This window comes from Arachis ipaensis, chromosome B5 (assembly GCF_059453495.1).
Source record: "Arachis ipaensis isolate K30076 ecotype BB chromosome B5, ASM5945349v1, whole genome shotgun sequence".
NCBI lineage: Eukaryota > Viridiplantae > Streptophyta > Magnoliopsida > Fabales > Fabaceae > Arachis > Arachis ipaensis.
The window spans coordinates 74,104,456-74,118,006 of NC_142440.1; the positions used below are offsets into that span (position 1 = coordinate 74,104,456).

The following is a 13,551-nucleotide window of genomic DNA, read 5'->3' on the forward strand; positions in this document are numbered from 1 at the left end:
ATCCTATGCCATAGTGCATGCTTTTTGTCAATGATATCGTCCTTATGAGAGAGTCAAAGGAATACCTAAATAAGAAGTTGGACTTACAGAGAGAAACTCGAAGTGTATGGTCTGCGCATAAGTCGTAGCAAGACGGAATATATGGAATGTAAGTTCGATTTGAGAAAAGTTAAAAGTTTTAAGTATTTTGGGTGCATTATATAGGATAATGGAGAGATTGAACAGGATGTAAATCATAGGATCCAAGCAGGTTGGTCAAAATAGCGGAGTGCATCTGGTTTTATATGTGACAAAAAAAGTGCCTTTAAAACTTAAAGGTAAATTCTATTGCACTGCTATAAGACCAGCTATGCTTTATGGTAGGGAGTGTTGAGCGGCCAAAGGGGAGCATGAACATAAGCTAAGTGTGGCAGAGATGAAGATGTTGAGATGGATGAGTGGTCATACGCGATTGGATAAAATAAGGAACGAAGATATAAGGGAGAGAGTTGGAGTAGCACCAATTGTGGAAAAGATGATAGAATCGCGTCTCAGGTGGACATGTGAGAAGAAGACCGACAGAACACCCAGTCAGGAGGGTGGATGAAATGGAAGATGGATAAGGGGTGAAAGGCAAAGGAAGACCTAAGAAGACCATTTATGAGGTGGTCAAATGAGATTTACATGTAAATGGTCTCTCTGTAGGAATGATACATGACAGAACTCAATAACGTCGTTTGATTCATGTAGCCGACCCCACCTAGTGGGACAAGACTTTCTTGTTGTTATTGTTGTTGTTGTATATTACTAGTAGTTTATTATTTATTATTATTAAAATCAGATCAATATGCTCTTTGGATAAATCTTAACTTAAGGTCTCCATTTAAAATAGTTATTTTTATATTATGTGAATTATTATAATTTAGAGAATATTTTTAATTTTTTATAATTTTGCTTTCTATAAAAGTATCCAAATAAAAAAATAGTTAAAAAATTCACAAGCCAAATTAGCACGAAAAAAAAAAACTAAATTGAGAGAAAGAAACAAAAAAACAACAATAAGAATAGTTTTTTCATAATGGCCATAGTATTGATTTTATATTTAGTTTGATAATATAATATCTAGTTATATCTTGTATCGATAAATATTTATTTAGTTTGATATTACATTAATTTTTCATTATGAATATATTGTATTTTTTGTGCAATAAGTATTTTTTTTGTGCAATGTATATTCTAACACAATATCAGTATTTAAATACCAAATTTATTCCTAATAGGTAATATTAGGAAACTAATTTATTTTTATATTAATATCAATCAACTTTTTAAAATTACTTATTTATTTTAAATTTTAAATCTTAAATCATAGGCTCTTAATTCTAAATTTTAAATTATGCGTCCTTAACTAAAGTTGGCTAATATTTGTTATCTAAAAATCGGTACTTTTTAATGGATAATACTACATGATCAGTAAATATTATTATTTTTTATCAACGATAATTTGTACTTATATTTACAGAAATTTTACATATAAAAAATATATAGTTTACATTTATGTTTATCATAATTTTACACACATAAATCAATACATAAATCAATACAGTTTATATCTATATTTTTTAGAGTTTGCATATATAAATTAATAAAATTTATTTATTAAAATAATTTAATATTTTTATTGATCAAATAATGACTAAAAATACTAAATAAAAAATGCTAGCCCAAAGAGTTTCTCCTCTTTAATTTATATTCGTAAGTTCTAACACTGGGTATCATTGACTCTTCTTCCACTCCTCAATGAGTTTATGAAGATTAATCTCAGAACTTCCACCAATACTTATGGCCTTCCTTGCAACCATTTTCACCTGCTCAGCTTTGGCAAAGAAAGACTCATTGCTCATCAACTCTTTAATGGCGTCTCCAATTTCCTCCCCTCTCACCAACCTTTCCCCTTCCCAACCCCAATCCTTCTTCCAAGTACCAAACCCTCCATTTGACACCACAAACTCTGCATTTATCTTCTGATCTCCTGCCAAAGGCCACCCCAATATGGGAACACCATAAAATGCTGCTTCCATAACTGAGTTCCAACCACAATGACTAAAGAACCCTCCAACAGCACTATGATCAAGAATCTGTCTTTGGTCAACCCATTCTTTAACTACCATCCCCTTATTCTCCTTTATTATCTTTTCCACAAGCTCAATTCCTAATACTCCTTCTAACCTTTTCTCTTCATCTTCCGTATCAACCTTGTTACCCTTCATAACCCACAGAAACCTGAATCCACTTCTCAATAACCCATCTCCGATCTCTCTAATTTGGTTACTTTCTAAAGCTGTTCTGCTTCCAAAGCAAACATATAGAACAGAACCATCAGGCTGTTCATCAAGCCACTTCAATGGCTCTCCCGTTTCGCATAATCCCTCAAACTCATAGCAGGGAACAAAGGGTCCAAGAGCATGAACCGGTGGCAAGTCTTTCACCAATTCCCCAGCGTTAAGAGCCTTAAGAGTCTTCGACTCCACCTCTTCAAACGTGTTGAGGAAGACACCGTCTAGTTTTGTGACCTTAGGACTGTCTTCCAAGAAAAGCTTGCGGAAGATGGCGTTTATGTCAAGAAGCTGCGGAGGGATCCATGATTTGGACACATATGAAAAACCTGGAATATCAAAACCATCGCTGTCACATATGGATTCAGCTGCATTGGGGAAGCAGGAGAAGAAACAGAACATGGAAGCAGAGGAAGTGAACAAGATATAGTGAGGAACACCAATGGCGGTTGCAACTGGGAGAACAGGTGAGATCAGTGTCATGTCATAGACAAATGACGCCAAAGGTGGAGAGAGGGAGGACAAGAGAGGATGGAGAAGGTGGCAGGAGCGGCGAATGGCGTCGAATTGGAGGAAGAAAGGGTCTGCATTTGCAGTGCCAGAAGAAGAAGGGAGAAGGTGAAGGTTGAGTTGGTTGACCTGTGGAAAAGCAGAGAAGAACTTTGAGAGAAGCATTGATTCAGCGTTAGAAACGGTTGGTTTTGGGGTTATGAGTGTGACGTGGCAGTGGTGGTGGCAGAGCATTGCTGCAAGCCTTAGAAACGGGGTTAGATGCCCCATGCCTGCGCTTGGCAAGAGAGCCACATGAACAACACAAGAAGAAGACGACATGGCTACTAAGGTCTTTCCTTGTTTTGAACTTTTGTTGGATCGGATGTAGAGGGAAAATGTTGCAGAGAAATGTTTTGCGTTGAATCTGATATATCATTTTTCTATTTGAGCTATATATAGCTCATTAACAATTTATATTTGTTGTTTACCAGAATTATTTTAACCGATTAAATTATACGTTAAACAAAAACAACTCATTCATGTGTTATGTAAAAAAATATTATCTATATCTGAAATATTGAATTTGTATACAATGGGATTCTTACTATATTTTAGAGGAATACTTTTCTAAAATAATTAAAATAGGAGCAATTATATAACATAGAACAGGAGTTGACATCTATTTGTTTGCTCTATGAAAATCCAGCCTTTTGGTTAATTATATAACATAGGACTTGTATTGAAAATGTTTGAAAATATCGACAACAATACTCTCTTATTTTTATGAATACAAAAATATCTTTAAAATTTTATAAAATGTGATAAAAATAAAAAAATCTTTTTTTAATGTGGTGAATAATTTTTGTATTTGATAAATTATTTATGTATTTCATCCAAAATTTTGTAAAATGTTTAAATAACAATTTAAAACGTACATAAAAAAAACCAAATGAATATTCTATCTCTAGAATTTTTTATTTTTTTGGCTATTAACAAAAATAAATTACGAATAATTACATCGAAATTCAATATCTAAAATATTTTTGAAAACATATATTTAATGTTAGATCGTTAATAAAGGTAGAAGATATTTTTATTAGTGTATATGTATTTAAAATTTAGAATTTGGATCATTTAAATTTGAATTTTCACTTGAGAGAGTAAAGTGTGATCTCTCAATCTTGAATAGTCTCCTTCTCATATTTTTTCTTAGTTCCACTTATGAAATAAATGATCAGAGATCACACTTTATCCTCTAAAGTAAAATTTAAAATTTAAAAAATCTAAATCCTAAAATTTGAAAATAATTTTAGTAATTTATCCTAAATTGAAAAGAAAGAAATTAAAAAAATTAACATAGCATATCTAGAGTTTAGAGTTTACACTTTAATTATTAGTTTGAGAAATATTAAAAAGTTATCAAAATTTATTAATTTTGGTCGTTAATTAACCATTAATATTTTAAAATATGAATTAAATTATATTATTAGATTATTATATTAAAAAGTTAGATTAATAACTAAAAATAATAATAAAAAATAGTAAATTCTAATGTGTAGTATTTCTCCGATGGTTTATTAGAACTCAAAGACAGGTGGTTCCAAAAATTGAACTGGTTTACTCCATATACATGTGAAGACACACACACAGGCACATGATACTTTTCTCCAAACCCTGATTCAAAGAAGTTTGGTGAACGCACGTGACCCTATGACTGTTAGTCGGTGACCTTCTCACTGATTATATAAATTATAATCAATAACGTTAGGTACTTAGGTAGATAATAGAGCTTAATTAATAATCCGTCAAAAATTAATTAAATTTAAACTATAACAACTGACTATTATTAAAAGTAAAAATATTTGATAACAAAAAAAATTAATAAAAAATATTTAAAATTTATTTTATTATAATAATTAATAAATATTAAATAAGATAAATTTTAATTATTTTATTATCTTTCTAATATTATCATATTAAAAATATAATTATTAAATCCAGTTAGATTCGGTCAATCAAACTAAATCCGACCATTAATTCTAGTTGGGTCTATAAATTAATTGGTGAATTATTAAAATTTAAAAAAAAGTGTTAATTTAATATAAAATAAATTTAAAAAGAAAGACATTTATTATAAAAATAAAAATAATAAAAAAAAATTTATATAATTATTTAATTATGAACTTAATTAACTAATTCAACATGTGACTTACCAATTATATAATCAATAATTATAATACGCACTTAACGTTGAAGTTTAACGCAAAAGTCATGAAATTAAATAAATGGTATACTATTTTGGAATGCTGGAACTAGAACGGGAGAAATAAAAATTAAAAAAGGAAAAGAAAGAAAAGAATGAATGAAAGAAAAGAATTGCAAAATGGGTCGCACTAATGTACAGATCAAAGTTGTACAGATATACAGATTTTTTCATTTTTTTTCATGTAATAACACGTGTTGGTCTCATATTGCATGCAGCTGGCTCAGAGGAGGTGGTGGGAGCTGATGTGAGGTGCGATGGCTTGGTGGGGTGAAGTTGAACGGGTTCTGAAGGTTACGCATTCCGTTGGTTGGAGGCTCTCATTATGGACCTTGTTTGGGCCGAAAAAAAAAGGATGGAACCTATCACTTGGTTCTTCACTTTGATAGTGTACTAACAGGGAACGAAATCCTTAGGTTCCGTGCGGAGGACCGCCGTCCCTAACACTCACACTAATAAATTATTCTTACATACACTGCACGGCTAATATAACTAATATAGTAATATTATTTTTATAATAATAATTAATGACTTAAATAACTAATTAATTATATAACCAAAAATTAAAAATTATATAATATTCAACAACAATAATATTTATTTATTAATTAACACTACGGCTAACTAATGTATATATACGGAAAAGCTCTGCATAGGGCTTGTATGCTTTACAAGCTCATTAAACAATAAAAGGAAAATACGCGCTGTTCCACATACGTTGATTACACGCGCTATATAAGATTCCGCGTATATCTAACTACCAAATTTAAAATATTTGTTTCCTTCTTCGTTTTCGTTATTTTGAGATTTGGTTGTTCTTCTTCTCGCGCGTCTTCCCTCGTTCTTCTCCATCGTTCTTTTCCTCTCCCTTTCTCACTGGTATGTTCTTCGTTTACGTTACTTTTTTCTCTCTCTGCAACTCGAGCTTTGTTTTCTATTTTGATTTGTTGTTTTCTGAAATCAAAGTTTGAACTCGTTTTGAAGATAATGGATCATTCCACCTCAGATTCTCAGTTGAATCCAGGCAAAGTGGATTATGAATTTGAATCTAACGAAGTTCCTGAGGTTTGATTTACATAATGAATTTTCTTTCAGTAATTTGTATAGCATTGTGTGGTTGAAAAATTGCTGAACATTGACTGTGAAACTAACACGTTAACATGAATCTGTCGATTCAATGTATTAGTTGTGATTAATTACCTGGAATTTATAGCAGACGCTCGGGTGTAGATCAGGTCTTTTTTTGGGGGTATTTTTGCTAAAAGTGTGGGTGTATCTACACTACTGGTTTTGTTATTTTAATTGAGTTGTTGTTGTTCAAGTGTATTATATCAGACATGATTGGGTGTGTTTTTAGTTTTTGACATGGTGTATTCTGCAGCCTGTGTATTTACAGTTTATGGCTTTAAAGGTCATTGTGTAGTTGAGTTGTTGCGGTTCGGCTGTATCATATTAGGCATGATTGGGTGTATTTGAATCATATCTATGGGTGTATTCATAGTTTCTGACACGGTGTATTGTTCAGCCTCTCTCGGTTGTTGATGACGAGCTTGTTCCGAAGGTTGGAATGACCTTTACCACCCTTGAAGATGCTGGAAAATTTTACAGGAACTACGCCAAGGCTGCAGGTTTCTCTACAAGAGTTCGGTGCACAAATAGGAAGGGAAACGAGATTAAGAATCAACTGATTACATGTAGCAGAGAGGGAAAATGGAAATCTAAAATATCTCCGACCGAGAAGACCAATCCTACAGCCGGTTTAAACTGTCCTGCAAGAATTTATATACACACATTGAAGGATGTCGGTGCTTGGATTATTTCAAAGGTTGTGCTCAATCATTCACACCCCTGCTGTCCAAGCAAAGCAGAGATGATCAAACAGCACAGGGAACTAAGCATGTCCATTCGTCGTACAATAGAGAATAACGAGGAGGCCGGTATCAGACCAAGCAAAACATACCAATCATTTGTTGCGGCTGCCGGGGGTCATCGCGAGTTAAATTTTATCGAAAAGGACGTGAAGAATTACATTACGAGGGAAGTGCGGAATGTTTCCGAACAAGAAGATGCAAAGGAATTCGGGAAATATTTGTTAAGAATGAAAGAGAAGAATCCGAATTTCTTTTTTGAGCTCCAACTCGAAGAGGATCAATCGATTAAGCTCGCTTTTTGGGCCGATGCAAGAAGCAGAGCCGCCTTTGAGTATTTCGGAGACGTCATTTCATTCGACACCACCTACAATACAAACAGGTAACAAACTGCCCCTGTTTATGATGCTAAATTATTTTATTTTTACGAATCCGCATCAGAGGTGTATATTGGCTGTTTCATTGGGTGTATGCGAAGCATTTGTTAAGGTGTAACTAATGATTTTGCATTCTGGACCATGGTAATTTGTTTCAGGTATAATTTGGTCTGTGGTTTTTTTGTCGGGGTGAATCACCACGGTCAGTCAACACTTCTCGGATGCTCTTTGATGAAGAACGAAGAAATTGAATCATTCAAATGGTTATTTCAATGCTGGCTTCGTTGCATGGGAGGAAACGCTCCGAAAGGGTTTCTCACCGATCAGTGCGCATCAATGAAAAGGGCTTTAGAGGCCTGTATGCCAACGACAATTCACCGTTGGTGTATTTGGCACATCATGAAGAAGAGTCCAAGCAAATTAAACGGGTACAAGGGACATGCCGATATCGAACAAGAAATGAGCCAAGTTGTTTGGAACTCTCACAGCAAAGACTCATTCGATAGGAATTGGAATGATTTTCTGCTGAATTTTGGTCTTGCGGACAACAAGTGGCTTTCAGGTAATGTCTTTTTAAAATCTGCAGCAGAGGTGTATATTGCATGTTTCCTCGGGTGTATTTACAGTCTGTGTTTGGGTGTATTATGCAGATCTGTACGAAGACCGTCACATATGGGTTCCTATCTATCTGGATCACCACTTCTGGGCAGGGATGAGAAGCACACAAAGGAGCGAGAGCATGCATTCATTTTTTAACAAGTATATCACCCAGAACAGCTCGCTTATTCAGTTCGTCAAACAATACGATAATTGCCTCGGAAGCAGGGAGCAAGCAGAGAGAGAATCAGATGCTGCAGATTTTCATACGGTCATACCTTGTGCAACCAAATCCTCCATTGAAGCTCAGTTTCAAGATGCGTACACTCACGCAAAGTTTAGGGAAGTCCAAGCGCAATTCAGAGGAAAGGCGAATTGCATCACCAGATTAAAGAATTCCGCTCTAGGCTATTCAGTATACGAAGTCGGAGAACAAGTTTCCAGCTCAATATTCAACAAGTTCGTGGTTACTTACGACTCAGTTGCAGCCGAGGTAAAATGCGAATGCTTATTATTCGAGTCGAAAGGGATACTGTGCCGTCACGCACTAAGCGTGTTAAGCTTCGAACAAGCAAGCCAAGTGTCACCTAGATACATACTGGAACGATGGAGCAAGAAGGTAAAGAGGCGACACACACACATCAAGAGCAGCCACGACGAGCCACTAATGGAGCCAAGAAGCAAGAGGTTCGACCAATTGGTTTTTCGTTTGCAAAATATTTGCGAATTTGCCTCCGAATCGGAGGAGCTGACTGCAATTCTGCACCGTGTGTACGATAACGTCATGGCCGAGATGGAAGCATTAAAAGCCAAAAGGAAGGGGACATCTTCTTTATCCCACGAAGATGCCAACTTGGAACCGTTAACGAGCTTCAAAGCCCGCCAAGGATTCGAACAAGAGGACGTCCAAAAAACAGGCTAGGTTCAAAGCTGGAGAAACAGATTGCAAATGGCACAAAGAAGAAGAAGACGAAAGTTTTAAGCGAGGTAAAAGTAATGTTCTTTAAATTTGTGGCGATTGAGTTTATTTTTCTCGTTAATAGGTTAGCTAATGTGTGAGTGTTATATTCAGATAAACCTGTTTGATGCTGCATCAGCGGCGCATTCAAATTCCAGCCAATATCAAGGACACGTTATGAATTATCAGTTCACGGTACCAGCAGCAGGGGATAACTCTTTGGGTGTATAGTTTTATAGAATATGGGTGTAAAAGCACCGTTCTTTTGGGTGTATTTTTGTTCATTGACAATTTACATATAGACACATATATAGATTCATATAGAACAAAAGCTCTAAAAATTCGCAGGTTATGGGTGTATATTTGATTTGATGTTTTTCTTCATATTTTAGTACATGTAATTCATACATTTTGAATACAGCACAGACAGTTTGGGTGTATATTTTATGCAATGTTGGGTGTATTATTAGACCTGCGTTGGGTGTAACAGTTTATAATTTGCGTTTATATATGCCTTGATTTTTTCCTTCATATTTTACCACCTGTAATACAGCTTTTGAATACATCACAGACAGTTTACCAGCACAGATAGTTTAACTATGGGAAAAAATATACATGGAATAGAAGTTGTTGATAAATGGCAAATATTTACATCATTTGTTCAATTTACAAACTACCCAGCAGTTGGATTACGCAATTTCTATATCAGCAGAATTAATTTGACAAAACAGACTCAATAATACAGAGGATGGCTTCGACAGCCTTATAGCACTACTCTCCCTAATTGCCCGATATCTTTCTTTATTCATCTCACTGAATAGTATCCGGGAAGCATACTCCACTCTATAGTGGTCCACCTCCTCCTACAATTAAAAAGTATATTCTGTTTAAACAGCAATATTAATTCAGTAAAGTAATACAGAGTTATATAGTTTTAAAGACAATTACCTGTGGCCAATTATCCCATTCATACTTCCCCTTTTTGATGTTTTCCGGCTCAATTAACTCCATCCACTTCATAACATAGATAGCGCAGTCATAGTTGAAAACGAAGAAAATAAATTACAAATCTCATTTACGAAAGTTTAATGTTCAGACTCACAAATTTATACCTTGTCTTTTGGCCTGATATTTTAACATATGATGATTTAATTTTCTTCTCGTTCTCCCCTTTCTGCAGATGTTCCCCGCCGGCATATGTTATCAATCTTGAAAATACATATCCCTTAAATAGCAAAACAAATCAATAATACACCCGAATAAATGCACAAGATACACCCAACTGAATGGACAATATACACCCAACACAACTAACGAAATAGACCTAAATATTAAAGTAAAGAAGACAGAGGCAACTTACAGTGAATTTATTAATGTCCTTTCTCTCATCGCTTGGAGCTTTTTTGTGTAGCGGGTCAAGTATATGACATTTCCGCTTTGTTGTATTTATTAGCCATAACCACCAATGCCCCGAGTGGCAAACAGGAGCAAAAATCTGAAGGATTGCCACATTTCAACAGTGTGTTATTTTATTTGGCATATAAGTAAATAAGCGTACTAACAAATTTAGCAAACGAAAACTTACATATGGATGCGAAGTTAATTTTTTTCTATCTATAAAGGGAATGAAACTCGGGTAGGCTTCCACCCTGAATTCCTTTTTCGTTTTCGGTGATACGAATTCCCCCTTTGGGTGATCCGAAAGTGCCATGCACTGCAAGAATTGCGAAACAAGAAATGAAATACTAAACTTACACCCAATTGAACGTAAAAAATACAGCCAAATCAATACAGAAAATACACCCAAAGTTCGTAGAAGTAACACTTACCACAATATCGGGGGGGGGAGACAGTATATTTGTTCTTGAAACCTCTTTTCATTTTTCTGGTTGAGGATGAGGCAGATGGCAGATACAATCTAGAAATATATGCCGAAATCAATTTTACATTAATAAGCATTGCAATTGACTTTGGTGTAAAAACATTAATGTTATTCTAATATTACCTGAGATTCTATATCACTTTTTGCCTGGAGGGATACAAGGTGCATTCTCATCAAAATGTATTCTCCTTGGCCAATCAGAGTGCACATTTCCTCATACTCGTTAGTATTGCCATCTGCATCTTCCTTCACTCTCGTCCCCCAGATGTAGCACTTTTGTTTCATATCATCCGTAATCTGATATAATCCCCCAAGAGTTCGAAACTTTGCAGAACTTTCTCCCCCAGTCTCCCTCTGAATTTGTGGACTTTTGTTCTTCCCCTTCGCCGCACTACTTGCTATTTTTTGGACCAAATCGTCCAATTGTTCTATCAAATTTGCAGATTCAGGAGATTTTGCCCTTTCTGTCTCCTGCGTTGACGCCCCCTCCTGGCTTGAATCAGTCAATCCAAGGCTGAATGATGGCACCCCTGGATCTGTTTTAGGAACATAGGATGCTGTCCGTGCCATCATCAACAGGGCAGCAGCGTCTTCTGCATCTGGATGACTGCGTCATCATGTATAAGAATAAGAATAAGAATATACGGATGATAAGCAAAGATTGATTTTAGTCTGATGAACTTACATTTTAGTTGGAGTTGGGGGAAGCGTGGGTGTGGTCTCTTGAAGTTGTTTGGGGGTTTCAGGAGTGCTGCACAGTTACAAAAAATTAATCACGGCGTAAAAAAAACTAATCAGGAACAATATACACCCAAACTGTTAGCAAATATACACCCAAACTCTAAACAAATATACACTCAATACTATTTCTTACGTTTCTGTAGTCCCTTCAATCTGTAGCATAGGTGTTGGTTCAAAATCTGTCTCAGTGGTTGTTTGGGATGCCGGCACAAAAACCTGAATCGGGACTCTAAACAAGAAGAAAAATGAAAGGTTAACAACGCCTTTAAAAATAATAAGGTTATAAGGTTGAAATATTATTGGAAAACTCACATTGCAAGCGCTTCCGACGGTGTCTGTTCCCTCACAACCATCATATTCGAATCAGACGGACTCAACCTAAAATACACCCAAAGAAATTCAAGAAATACACCCGAACAATTCAAAAAGAAGACAGGCTTTGTTTTTTTGAGAACTTACATACTTGCAGTTTTTGCTTTTTTTTCCTGCCTTTTTTTTTCTTGAATAAAATAATAAAGGGCTTTTTTTTCTAAAAAAAATATATACAGAATTAGAAGTAGAAGGGTAATAGAAGAACAAAAGTAACGGTTATTTGAAAGAGAAATTACATGCTCTGTGACGGCTGGTTTACACTACTCTGTTCTGTGCGCCCTTGAGAGGAAGGACCATCACTTCCCAAGTTCACAGCCGGCATTCTAAAACAGATCTCATGTTATTCAGACAAAATAAGATACAGGTATAAAATACACCCAAATGAATGCACAAGATACAACCAACCGAATGGACAATATACACCCAACACAACAAACTTAATATCCCAACTTATTAAACAACATACACCCAACTTGATCCATAAAATACACCCAAATGGTTCGACAAAATACACCCAAATCATGATAACAAGATTTTATTAAATAAGAAAGCTTCTTACGTTTCAGACGACACATAGCGACCTTCTGTCGATCGCAGGTCAGCTCGGTTCTCCCTGCGAAACAAGAAACAATTATTAGCAAACAAAACACACGAAAATTTGAAATACACAGCCCAGCAAGACATACCCCTCTGCAGCAGATTTATCAACATTTTCCCTTAGCCATTCATCTAGTTCGTCACTTGATATTTCATATGTCTCACTACATTCATAAAAGAAGACGTTAACAAAAATAATTACGATGATAGATGGTAATATAGCTTACGAGGTACTGTACCCGTCAAAGTATTGATCTTCTTTAGGAGGTGAATCCTCCACAACAACTTTTTTCTTTTTTGGTTGTGTTCTGGGTGGAAAAAAAAGAGTACCAATCAGAAATAAAAAATTAATTTTATCACAGAATATTATGCAAAGAAGTGCTTACTTTTTTGGTGTTGTTTTTGTTTTTTTTCTTTTTCTTCTCCTTCTCCGCAGTGATGATTCTTCGCTCCTATAAGTTAATAATAGACACTTCAGTTAATACACAAAATCTTTATAATGAAGCCAAAAGAAAGGAGTAATAATTTCAGGACATTACTCATCACTTGGTTCAGATTCAGATTCTGAATCAGAATCTGACTCCTCTTGCCTCTGCTTTCTTTTTCTGGAGTCCATTCTGGAAGGCAAACAATCATTATTTAGAACATACTAAAAATACACCCAAATGAATTCACAATATACACCCAACTGAATATACAATATACACCCAAGTATGGTACTTACTTTTTCTCCTTTTTGCTGGGGTGTTTTCTTCCTGAATCCTCTGAGTCTTCTTGAGTCTCAGACTCAGAGGTAGAAGTGTCATTGTCAGTAGCTGTTTCTGTCTCCGAAGACGATGTTGGACTCGCCTTCCTTTTTTTGTTTTTTTTATTTCTTGTTTTTTTTTCTTTTTTTCTTTTTTTTTTCATTTTTTCTCTTTCTCTTGTCTCCGCCATCTTCACAATCCCCTGAAACATTAGATATTTTAGCTAGCAGCATTCAGGTAAATAAAATACAAGCAACATATTATGTTTACTTACCAAAATTTCCTCTCTTTCTGCAGTCATTCTTTCCACCAACTGCTCCTTAGTCTAGTTGGCAATCCAAGG

General features: G+C 35.1%; 2 pseudogenes across 1 annotated transcript; both read right to left on the reverse strand.

Moving 5' to 3' along the window:
- Positions 1-1,707: 1,707 nt before the first annotated feature.
- LOC107641855 (UDP-glycosyltransferase 708G1 pseudogene) lies at positions 1,708-3,244 on the reverse strand (annotated as a pseudogene). The gene has a single exon (XR_015883603.1). The product of XR_015883603.1 is annotated as a UDP-glycosyltransferase 708G1 pseudogene (transcript).
- A 6,315-nt stretch (positions 3,245-9,559) lies between these two features.
- LOC148564640 (uncharacterized) lies at positions 9,560-12,549 on the reverse strand (annotated as a pseudogene).
- Positions 12,550-13,551: the final 1,002 nt, after the last annotated feature.